Genomic DNA, 8,291 nt, shown 5'->3' on the forward strand with positions numbered 1-8,291 from the left:
TGATGAAGGAAAAGGCCGTCACGATGGAAATTTTTAGCGGATTCAATGTCTACTATTATGAGATTTTTTAACATTTATAGAAAAATACTTTGTATTGCTTTAGATAATGCTTCTAATAATACAAAGGCGATTGGTCTTTTAAAAAGAGAATTAAACCCTCCGCTAAAAAATATTTCTCATGTGAGATTAGTTGTCACATTTTAAACTTAATTGTTAAAAATGGTCTTGTGTATTTTGACAATTCTATTCAAAAAGTTAGAGATGCGGTTGCGTTTCTTTTTTGTAATGCTAATAGGGGAAGACTTAGAGATTTTAAGAATGCTTGTGTGGAAAATAACCTTAGACCTAGGAAAATTCAAGTAGAAATTGAGACTAGGTGAAACTACACTTACATTATGCTACAACAAGCATATGAGTATAGGATTCCCATACAATAAGTTCACAACAAATATAATATTAATAATGATGATTGGTTAAATTTTACGCATTGGGAAGATGTTAAGGAATGTGTTGAACTCTTAGAATTTTTTTATAATGCAACTCTTGCTTTTTCTAAATAATTCTATCCCACGGTAATCGAAATTTTAGCCTACTTAGCGAAAATAGCTAGAGTTTTACAAGAGTATAAATATAAACCCGGTTATCAAGCGGCTATTTTTGATATGACAACAAAATTTAAGAAGTTTTTTTTCCCATCCCAACTTTATTTATATTGGGTTCTCTTTTAAATCCTTGTTTAAAAGTGTTTTATACTAAAGCATTGGTTGGTCAAATTTATACATTTTTAGAAATTAAAGAGGGAGTTCAACCATCTTTAGCTGAAGCCGAACTCTCTATTGATGACGAGTTTAGAAAAGTTTTTACTCATTATTCTTATTTAGAAGAACATGCTACACCCGTTGCTCCACGCCCTACTACTTCTCAAAGTAGCAAAAAGGGCTTGTCGGGTTTGTCGCATTTAAAAGTTTTACATTCACAGCCAACTCCTTCTTGTAATGCAAACTTTGATGAATATAACTTTTATTTGATGCAGCCAAATGTAGATATCAAGGAACTAGATGAGTTGGACGTCTTAGCATGGTGGAAGAAATACAAGGCAAGTCATCCGATACTCTCAAGAATGGCTCGAGATATCCTTACGGTTCAAGTATCAACCGTGGCTTCGGAGAGTGCATTTAGCCAAGGAAGACAACAAATTGGAGACCATAGACACTCATTATCCGACTTTAGCTTGCAAGTACTAGTGTGCATTCGCGATTGGATTAGATCGAAGTGACGCAACCAAAACTTAGAAGCGGATGAAGGCGAAGAGGAAGAGATTGAAGATTTGATAGCAAGTGGACCGGACCAAATGGAATACTTTGAAGATATCTCCATGGCCGAATATGATATGGGGGAAATTAACCAAATGATTGAGAATTAGTGATTTTATTATTATACTATTTCTTTGTAACTCATGTATTATTTGCAAGTTAAAAAAAATACAACTTGCAAATAAATGTTATCCAAGAATGAATAAAATATATGGCTCATTGAGATTTCTTCTATTTACTTGTGTTCATATTTTTACTTATATTAAGTTAGGAATATACCTAAAATCTACTAAGAATATACTTATAATATACATCTACTTAAATTAAAAACTAGAAAGTTATATACTTGAAAAATAACTAAAATATACTAAGAATATACTTATAATATATAGTATACATATAACTTAAACATATATGTATATATATATATATATATATATATATATATATATATATACATATATACGATATATATATATATATATATATATATATATATATATATATATACATATATACGAATTTAGGTATATGTTATAATATATAAGTATAACTTATATAGTATACATATAACTTAAACTATATATATATATATATATATATATATATATATATATATATATATATATATATATATATATATAACCTAAGTATACACATTCACTATATTTTAGGTATATGAAGTATAACTTAAGCATATAACTTAATCTATATATATATATATATATATATATATATATATACACACACACACACACACGTATATAAACTATATAAACTTTACTTATAAACTTATATAACATATGTAAATATACCTACAATATACTAATAAATACTATAATATATATATACTATACAAAAAACAAAAAAAAGAGGTTTTGGACGTGTTTGAACCGGACCGGTTCCGGTTTCGGGTTTTTAACCGGTAAACCGGAACCGGTGGCCGGTTCCGGTTTTTTAACCAAAAACCGGCCTGTTTGTTAACCGGTTACCGGTCCGGTCCGGTTCAAACCGGTGAACAGGTTTAGGCGTAACTACGGGGTGCAAGGGGTGGGGGGGGGTGCTCAATTGAAATCTTCCCTCAGAAAAATTATAATTGTTTATATAAGGTCAATTTATTGATTTATGAACAAATATTAAGTTCTGAATCTCCTGGGCTCCAGTCTCGCTAGAGACATTTTTTTTTGTCTTTGAATCCCTTTGTCAAAAGTCCTGGCTTCACCCCTGCCCATGTATCGTAAGAGATGTATCTCACGCCGTAGAAGATCATCTTCATAGTCGTAAGAGATATAGTCATGATCGGCTATTAACCTTTGAATGTCACCAAATAGCAAAGTGAAAATGACAAAGAGTTCTTGTTGCATATAAAATAATTAAAGTAAAAAAAAATCTTTGCAATTTACTTTAGTTGTCCTTCGTTTCGAACTGATATTCGGATCATCAAAGCTCACGGTTTGTTGTTAAAACATTTGTTTTGGGAAAATATATTTTAGGAATTTTTACTCTTTATGTCAGGCGGCTCAAGGTCCTAATTAACCAAATTTAATTGTGTTTTTTTTTTCTTTTGAAATTTCTGCTGATTTTAATATACATATTCCTTTGATTCTCTTTAGTGACCAAAGGCCAAAATAAACGATATATAGACACGTTTTGCTCATTCAAGGTAATCTCTAAAACACATATTTAAAAGAATACTCAACTTGTCTTTTGCTTAATACACGAGTAAAATTATGAATATAGTAGGAATGAAAAATGGGAAAAGACTTATAAGTGGACTAATCGGCTCATTTTCAATATTTGTTGTCCCCTTCGAAAGTAAACCAATCACTTTCTAGTCCTTTTGGGTTTCACTTTAGAGAATCTTAAGATTGACTACTAGTCACTAAGATGTCTGTACGATGTATATGGATCATTTATCAGTCTCCATGTTAATGATTGTCTGAGTAACGTAAAAATAAAAAATAGTACTCCCTCTATCTCAAAATGATTGTCCTTTTTTCTTTTTTTAGTACGTCAAAAAGATTGTTCCCTATATATTTAAACAATTTAACTTTTATGAGATGATTTACAGTATACACAAATATCTAAAGAACTTTTTTGGACCACACATATCAAAAGTCTTTCTTTATTTCTTAAATTTTAAGCCAAGTCAAAATAAGACAATCTTTTTGGGACGGAGGGAGTAATAATAAAGTAGAAAAGAGATGGATTTGTCCTTTGGATATATTTTGGAGATAAAAGTATATTGGAGTCTATGTTTGAATCATTCTAACCCTAAATATTAGCATATAAATTAGGAGATTTATGGATTTCTACTTAGCGGAAGCAGATCTGCACGGATAGTCAGAAATACTCATGTTACCAACAAATTTCCTTGTTCCACAGCTTGCACTGGTCGTCAGGAATCCTCTCATGTTATGGACAAATTTTGTTTTTCCACAGCCTAAGATTTCTTAGATGCAGAGAATAATTGCTAAAAGCCCGAGCCATTTTTCTTGTTACTAAAAAGAACGTAGTTTTCGACACTGTTTACATGGGCCAGCAATAGAGTTTTAGGTGGAGAATCCATTAATGAGCTATGATCTAATTAATCTCGCTATTGGTGGACCCCACCAAATAATATTATTTTAACAATTTCAGCTAAAAAGATAAAAATAAATTAAATTTTTATCAAAGTCAGGAATTTATTCGAGCTTCAAAGAGAAATTTTTTAAGTTTTGAATGATGACATTGATCAAGACTTTAGTACCAAGACTGGCAACATTGAGGGAGAAATTATAGATATTTCCTCTCTTTAACAATACCACTAATTGGTTGAAATAATGTCAAACAAATAAACCATTGAAGTTATAACCAATTTAAATTGGTAGGGTAGAAACAACAACATCATACCCAGTATACTCCGACTTATCATACCCAGTATACTCCAACTTATCATACTCATTCCATTTCATAATAAGTGGTGTTTTTAGCTTATACACACCCTTAGAAAATTGCTCACTCTTAGAAAATTAGAAATATTTTTACTAACTTACCCCTAATCAAATTTTACCTCTTTCTAAGTTATCTCTTTCCTGGAAAAACTACTTAATGGTTCTTGATTATGTAAATAAGGGTAATTTTGAAAGAATAAGATTAGTTTCTTCTTGAAATCCTAAAGCATCACTTATTTTGAAATAAAATGAAAGCCTAAAACGCCATTTATTTAGAAACGAATGGAGTATCAAATTGAGCTTCATACACAAAGAGAGTCGCATAGAAATAAAGCATCTGGGTACTTCATACACAATAAAGCTTACATTAATGAGTATATTTTATTTATATTCTGTGCATTTCAAATATGATGTTATTTCATAAACGTAAGTTTGATTATAAGTATGATAATATATTATTGGACTGTGCACTTTATGTGATTGGTGGATCTAGTGTGGCAGTGAGTATAGGCTTAATCTGATGATGCTTGTAATGCGAGGGCACATTAAGATTTCACTAATTATAACTAGCTAGGTCCCTTCTCTAATCCTTATATATATAAACACACGATCAAGGTTATTTCATGTCAACGGTTGTGTGTGGTAATTGTCTCATTAATACCGTCATATTATAGAATAATTCTTAATCAATTCGCTATATGATTCATGTTTTTATAATATAAATTTATTTTTTTGTCTAATATCATGTTTGCTCCTACTTTTATTATGTAATATTCTTACCGCACGATCTCATGTTCATTTGCCCCTAGATATTTGGTGACATTCAAAGGTAAAGAGCCACTCATGACTCACTTTTTCGCCTTTTTCACTATGCATTTGCTTTATTTACTTTGAGATTGAATGTTTTTCTTTTTTTCTGAAATGTCTGCTGATTGTAAGACAGATATTTGTTTGATTCTGTTTTGTGACCTAATTAGAAATAAATTAAACCAACAATATAGACTCGTTTAGTCTTTCAAGAAACATCTCCAAACGCAATTTTAAAAGAATGTCCAATGTCTCCAATGTCTTTGCGTAGTTCACAAGTAAATTTATGCAATTTGTGGGAAATGAAAAGGGGAAAGAGACTTATAACTGGACTAATTCAGCTCACTTTCAATGTTTGTTATCCCCACCGAAATTAAAAACCATCTTATTTTTAGTCCTTTTGACTTTTAACTTGAGAAGCTTTTAAAAATTGATTGATAGTAACTAGGACGTCTGCGCGATGAATATGGGATCAATTAACAATCTGCATTTGAATGATGGCTTACTTTAAATATAAAAGTAAAAAACCAAAAATTTTACTAATTATAAAGTATTATTTAGCTTAAAATTCATTAGTTAGGAAAACCAGTTAAATTTGTTTGAAAGTGGTCTATAGCAACGTAATAAATCCAAATAGTATAAAATCCTTGACTATGTGACTGAAACAGGAAGCTGTAAACAAAATGATAAGCAAAATAATGGACGAATTAATAAAAAATAATCGACGAACTGAGTAACAAAAAGAGAAAAAAATTATTCAGTCTCTTGAGATCGGTGACGAAGATTGCTGAAGGAAAGTCCTGGACAATTGCGTTTTACAGAGCAAAACAGAGAGATTTTTCAGTATTCGGGAGAAAAATTAGATGAGATACAATTGGGGAATGATGAGAATCTTATAGGGTAGATTACATTAACTTACTTCTCTAATCCTACACACATTTCAGTTGTTATTCGTGCAGAGATCACAGGTTCTAAATGAAATTAAGTGTGATCTCCTAAATCTCAGAGTTTCAACGTTACCAAAGGCATCGACTGCTTAGTCATTTGAATCATATCCATGGCAGCTATTCAGTCCGACATTTTCACTACTTGTCTCCGTCATCCGTCTCCTAAAGCTTGTCTTAAATGATGAAGCGTTAAGTCGTAAAATTATAAATGACAAAGCGGAGATGGATATTATAAGCTTAAATTATTAGATTAACTTATAAGAAGTATGATCAATTTAATCCAACTCAAATGGTTAAATAAAAGACTTAAAAAGAAGTTTACAATTTCAAATATCACTACATGAAATTGGTCAACTTTTGACGCCCAAAATCGCCAATAATCAATCAGAAATTTAGGATTTTCAATGATACTCCGACAACAAATAATTTCTGAAATTTATTCGAGATCTTCAAAGAGATAACTTTGTAAGTTTTGAGTAACGATATTGTGAAAACTTTTGTACCATGACTGACAAGGTTGAGGAAAATTAAAGATGTTGCATAAAAGGTCAGTCAATTTAATTATAGTAGAACTATTACTTTTATTTTTGTGATTATAAAATCACTCAACTTTTACTTAGTTTCTTAATCCATCTTTTTTGCCAAAAATTGGTGAAGCTGGTCAGAGATCACCCCATCTCATTGAAAAAAAAAATTAAATAAAATCTTAATTACTCAAATAAATTACCTAGACCTGAAGCTCAAGATTGAAAAAACTCAAATCATTACGCGTGAAATCTTAATTACTCAAATAAATTACCTAGACCTGAAACTCAACCCATAAGATTGAAAAAACTCAAATCATTACGCGTGAGACTACAACAACTCATACACTAACTTAATTATCATCCTTTCTATAGATACTTTGTACTTACTATTAATACATCATTTCCTGAAGCATACAAGACTTAGATCACAAATTAAACGATTAAATTAATGAATTTTGAATTTTCGTGGAGTTTACCAGCACATAGACAGTCTAGCCTGGCAGGGGCGAAGCCACCCTATAGCAAGGATAGTTAGATGAACACCCTTCGCCGGAAAACTATATCGGGTGTATAGGTCATATACTGTATTTTGTGGATATATACCAAATTTAACTTTGTTTCTTTTTTCTTTTGAAATGTCTGCTGATTTTAATATACATATTCATTTGATTCTCTTTGTTGAACTAAGGCAAAATTAAACGATGAATTTGGACACGTTTTGTCCATTCAAGGTAACATCTCTAAAACACATCTTTGAAAGAATACTCAATTTGTCTTTGCTTAATACACGAGTAAAATTATGAATATAGTGGGAATGAAATTGGGAAAAGACTTATAAGTGGACTAATCGACTCATTTTCAATATTTGTTGTCCCCATAGAAAGGAAACCAATCACTTTCTAGCCCTTTTGGGTTTTAGTTCAGAGAATCTTAAGATTGACTAATGGTAACTAAGATGTATGTACGATGTATATGGATCATTTATCAATATCCATGTTAATGATTGTCTGAGTAACGTAAAAACCCAAATTAAATAATAGTAATAATAAAGTAAAGAAGAGATGGATTTGTCCTTTGGATATATTTTTGAAGATAGAAGTATATTGGAGTCTGTTTGAAGCATTCTAACCCTAAATATTAGTAGTTTGAGAGATTTATGAATTTCTACTTAGCGAAAGCAGATCTGCACCGATAGTCAGGAATCCTCAGGTTACCCACAAATTTCCTTGTTCCACAGCTTGCACTAGTCGGCAGGAATCCTCTCATATTATGGACAAATTATCTTTTTCCACAGTCTAAAGATCTCTTAGATGCATAGATTAATCTTTGTTTCTAAAAGCGCACTCCATTTTTCTTGTTACGAAAAGAGTGTAGCTTTCTACACTCATTTATACGTTGTTTATATAGGCTAGCAATAGGGTTTTAGGTGGAAAATCAATTAATGAGCTGTGATCTAACTAATCTCCTTATAGGTGGACCCTTCCCAATAATATTATTTTAACAATTTCAACTAAAAAATAAAAGTAAATTAAATTTTTATCAAAGTCAGGATTTAATTCGATCTTCAAAGAGATAGACTATAAGTTTTGAATGATGATATTGATCAGGACTTTAGTACCAAGACTGGCAACATTGAGGAAGAAATTATAGATATTTCCTCTCTTTAATAACACTAATTGGTAATACTGTAATGTCAAATAAATTAATATATGTGGCTGTAAAACCAGGGGGTATGATAACCATTGAAGGTATAGCCAATTTAAA

At 30.8% G+C, this 8,291-nt stretch overlaps 1 long non-coding RNA gene across 1 annotated transcript; it reads left to right on the top strand.

The window, feature by feature from the left end:
• The first annotated feature begins 246 nt into the window (after positions 1–246).
• Positions 247–1,547, top strand: LOC132066999 (uncharacterized). Its single transcript, XR_009416982.1, has 2 exons — positions 247–1,169; positions 1,245–1,547. It is a non-coding gene; the product is annotated as an uncharacterized LOC132066999 (long non-coding RNA).
• The last annotated feature ends 6,744 nt before the right edge of the window (positions 1,548–8,291 follow it).

Source organism: Lycium ferocissimum, chromosome 8 (genome assembly GCF_029784015.1).
Source record: "Lycium ferocissimum isolate CSIRO_LF1 chromosome 8, AGI_CSIRO_Lferr_CH_V1, whole genome shotgun sequence".
NCBI lineage: Eukaryota > Viridiplantae > Streptophyta > Magnoliopsida > Solanales > Solanaceae > Lycium > Lycium ferocissimum.